Consider the following 4,248-nt stretch of genomic DNA (forward strand, 5'->3'; position numbering starts at 1 on the left):
GCTAAATTTATATTTTTTTCAAGAAAGATCCATTTGTGGGAAATTAAAAATGTTTTGGTGGAGAATAATGTAACCATTCTCATAGCTCTGTGACTTCCATCCTCTCAAGGAACAGACTGCTCGAAGTGCTTCTTTCCATTCCTCCACAACTTTTTCATCCAAATTCTTTTTCCACTTATTAAAAGCATCTCCGTATCTCCCTCTAAGATTTCGCAGCTGCCAAACTTCCACTTTGTAAAATATGGGAAACACCTTTTGGCCTCCACTTCTCATGCAATTCAACATCAAAGTCAGCTCACGAAGGCACCATTGGCTGGAAACATAATTCTTTGAGATAGTTGGGATCACAATCTTTGATTGCATAATGCTGCCGAGAAGCTCCAAACCAATCTTCTCACCATCACGGAGGTCATTGTCTTCCTTGAACACGTGAATTCCTGCATCCACGAGGATAGTAAAGAGATAACGGTAAGACCTTCACAGTGTCTTTCCCCTAAAGCTTAAGAACACTTCACATGCCTTTGCTTTCGCCTTTTTGGTTGGGACTTCATTATTGTCTATCGAGCTCATAATCCTTTTGGTTCCATTTAACGCGATCATAACTTCGTTAACAACACTTCTAACCAATTCTCTTTCATGTCTATTAAATAGCAATAAATGTCAATATAGGACGGTATATTATAAAATATTTATTTATGAGAAATTGAATAATGTTTTGGAAGAATAATATTTTATAAAATATTTATTTATGAGAAAGGGTTGAATAATGTTTTGACTCGTGGGTGGTGGGAGAATAATCGGTTCCTCCAGCACCAAAAAATAATAATAATAATAAAATATAAAATAATAATGTACCCAAATTCTTCCGATTTCCATCCTTTCACCGAAGTGACTTCTCGGAGGGCTTCTATCCAGTAATTCACAACAATTTCGCCCATTTTCCTTTTATGTGCATCAATACAACCTCTAAATCTCCCGGTAAGATATTTCAATTGAGAGGGTTTCACCTTGTAATATATAGGCAACACTAGTTGCCCTCTGCTTCTGCTGCACTCTAATATATGAACTAGCTCCTTAAGGCACCATGCCCTGGAAGCCAAGTTCTCAGAGATAATCACAATGGAGATCTTAGTCTGTGCAATAACGGAAGGAAAATCGAAACCAATCTTTGCACCAACACAGATCTCTTCGTCTCTAAACATGTGAACTCCTGCATCGACAAGGCTAGTATAGAGATAATCGGCGAAACCCTTACGGGTGTTTGGCCCTCTAAAGTTCATATATACTTCGTAATCTTTTGCTTTCGACTTTTTGGTTCTGCCTCCATAGTCACCACTATGTGCAGAGGCGGATAAGGAAGACGCGCCGTAAATTGAATCTTCTAAATGAGTGGGTTTTCTTTTTCCACCTCCAGAGGATTATACTAATTCAAAGAGTAAAAGAGATTGATGAAGCAGAGACTCAAAAGAAAGCAGGAAACAGAAAACAGACATATATATAATCCCAGATCAAAACTCATCAGAACTCAATTCGAGCTACTTTGAAAAAAAAAAAAACTCTCACACAAGTCATCAGAAGAAAATGGAGCAACCAAAGCTGGAAACAGAGGGGAAGAGAAGAGTAAGGAGTCATTGATTACCTGAGGAGTGCTCAATAGCACTTCGAAGTAATTCCCTTTCTGCTGTTTGTCTCCGCCTTTGTAATGTCCTCCATGCAGGGGGGTCAATGAGGAAGAGGCCCCGGAATTCGGATCTTCTAAATGATTGGGTTCTTTTCTTTTCCACTTTGTTTGGCAATTTAAGTTGAGAGGGAAATGAAGGGAAAAGAAAAGAAAGGAGTTGGACCAAAAGGAAGAGAAGGACTCTTCATTTCCCTTCTTCTTGTTTGGATGTACATCATGCAGTGATTGACAAAAAAATACCTTTTATTTTCTTTCAAAGTAGGAGATTGATCAAGCAGAGCTCTAGAGGAAAGGCAGATTTCACAGACCCGGATCTGCAAATTGCAGAAATGTATCTCAGAATTTGATTGGGAGCAACATTAATTCAAACAAAGATACAAGAGCTCTCACACACCCTAATCTGGAGAAAATGGAGCAATCAAAGCAGGAAAACAGAGAAGAGGAGCAAGGAGTGACCGACTATTTGAGGAGTGCTAAAAAAAAAAAGTATCCAGCCACTGCTGTTTTCCACCGATCTCGGCCTTCCACGTTTTATTACCAACACACAGCACTCTCTACTAATAAAAGAACAGGAGAGCAATTTCGCAGCATTATATGGAAGGTGCGTGGATTCTATGCAGCTGCTTCTTGACTTGACTTGCTTATTCTATTAATGATGAAAAAAAAAACCAACGAGCAATAGTGTCCCTCGTTGGTCACCATTTTCTCTACTGACTTAATATAAGGAAGTCACCCGAATTGATGCGTGGTTGGCGCTCTTTATAAGGAAAGACACTCAATTACCTTCCTTGGAAGGTATATCAAACTTCCTCTGGCAAATTTGGAAGGGGCGAAATAACTATATATATCGGGGAAGTCAGCCGGATGCCTGCAAAATAGTAGATCTTGCCCGATTTCAGCAGAAAAGCTATGGAAAATGGGCCTTTCAACACCCTCAAGCAAGAAAGTCAGACGAAACCGAGATACCTCAGATTTGGGTAGCTCCAGCGACAGGGACCATGAAGATCAACGTCGATGGGTTGATTTGTGCAGGGTTTGTTGACACCTAAATTTTGGCGATCCATTTAGTCATTTATTGCATAAAAAATTAGGGGTTAATTTTATCCCTGAAAAAAAAATATTAATTGCATAGCTACATTTAGTTTGCATATTTTGCATTTTATTTACTGGACCGGTAGCGGATGGGTCGAATTGGTTGTTTTGAATTTTAAATTAATAGGCCGGGCTAGGCCCATGAAAGAATAAAATTAACCCAAGCCCGTCGTTATTTTTAATTGATTATCTTGTGAAAAAATTAAGATTTGATGCGATATTATGGTTTTTGAAAATTAAAAAAAAGTCGCATTGTAATCTTATTTTTTATCAATAGATGATGAAATCGGGAGAATATTTTTGAGATAAGGATTTTTGTGATCAAGAGGTTATAAGCAATATTCGGGAGATGAAAATATTTTAAAAAAGATCCTGTTTTGCGTCGCCTATAAAAGGATACGTACGGATCAATCGTGGGGGGGAGCTTCTAAAAAAAATCAGAAAAGTGGAGAGAAGTTTTGTTTCTGCAATAAAAAAGAGAGAAAGAGTGACGTGAGAGAGGGAGAGAGAGGAAGAAGAGTCAAAAGTAAAAGAGGCAAAAGGCAGAAGGTACAGGCGGAAGAAAAAGGGGTGATTTGACCCCTACTGTTCATCGTCTTCCCAAATTGCTGCCCACGTTGCTGTTCCAGCCGCTGTAGCCTTTCCTCGACGAGTCTTCAACGCCTCCTCACGACGACCCGAGGCCCCACCGGAGACCACACCGCTGGTCTGCTGCCTCACCAGCCCGGAGCTCCGATTGCGACGCCCTCCGACGATCAAATCCGCTGCTCGCCCCTCTATAGCTTCCGTCCGCGAACCGCCTCACCGCACCGCCACTGGTTCGCTCGCCTCTGCCACGCCGCGCTCGCCCGCGCCTACGACGTCCGCAGCTCCGCCCGAGCCCACCGTGCCGCGCCGAGCTTTGCCCACGTTGCTGCTCCGTCCTCGACGAACCGAAGCCCTGACGCTCCACCCTTCGCGAGTAAGCCTGAGTCGTGCCACAGCCAAGCCGTCTTTCCCGCGCCGACGTAGCCGCTGATCTCCGTCCGCGAACCCCGACGTCCACGCACCCCTTCCTCCCGCGAAGCTCCGCCGCGCTTCCGCTTGTCCCCGAAGCCCTGCAACTTGCGCCCAGCAACACAGTGGACGCCACCGCACCAGCACCTCTGCCCAGTCGCCGTTGTTGCTCTACTTGCTGACCCACGACGCCGGAACTGAACGCAGCCCCTACCGGACCGGCCACCACGTGCTGCCTTGCTCAGAAGAAAAGGAAAAACAACAGAAAAAGCAAAATCAATTAGGTTGTTTTTATTTTTTCATTTATTTTACTTTATTTTGTTTACATTCTTTAGTTATTTACTTAATTGAATCCCAATGTTCACTTTATGAATCTTGTAGGCATTATCCACAAGAGTTATCCCTAAACTTATTGTAATTATTAATTTGACCCGTAAGATGTCGGGTTATTTTTTAATTACATTAATTTTTGGGGTTTG

General features: G+C 42.2%; 1 long non-coding RNA gene across 2 annotated transcripts; it reads right to left on the bottom strand.

The window, feature by feature from the left end:
* Positions 1 to 831: 831 nt before the first annotated feature.
* LOC104436953 lies at positions 832 to 2,717 on the bottom strand. 2 transcript variants are annotated; one of them, XR_005549520.1, is made up of 4 exons: positions 2,648 to 2,717; positions 2,465 to 2,549; positions 1,922 to 1,995; positions 832 to 1,783 (listed from the first exon to the last, which is right to left on the bottom strand). It is a non-coding gene; the product is annotated as an uncharacterized LOC104436953 (long non-coding RNA). The 2 variants fall into 2 exon arrangements; XR_005549519.1 differs by having other exon boundaries at positions 2,465 to 2,706.
* Between the last annotated feature and the right edge of the window lie 1,531 nt (positions 2,718 to 4,248).

This window comes from Eucalyptus grandis, chromosome 3 (assembly GCF_016545825.1).
Source record: "Eucalyptus grandis isolate ANBG69807.140 chromosome 3, ASM1654582v1, whole genome shotgun sequence".
Taxonomy (NCBI): domain Eukaryota; kingdom Viridiplantae; phylum Streptophyta; class Magnoliopsida; order Myrtales; family Myrtaceae; genus Eucalyptus; species Eucalyptus grandis.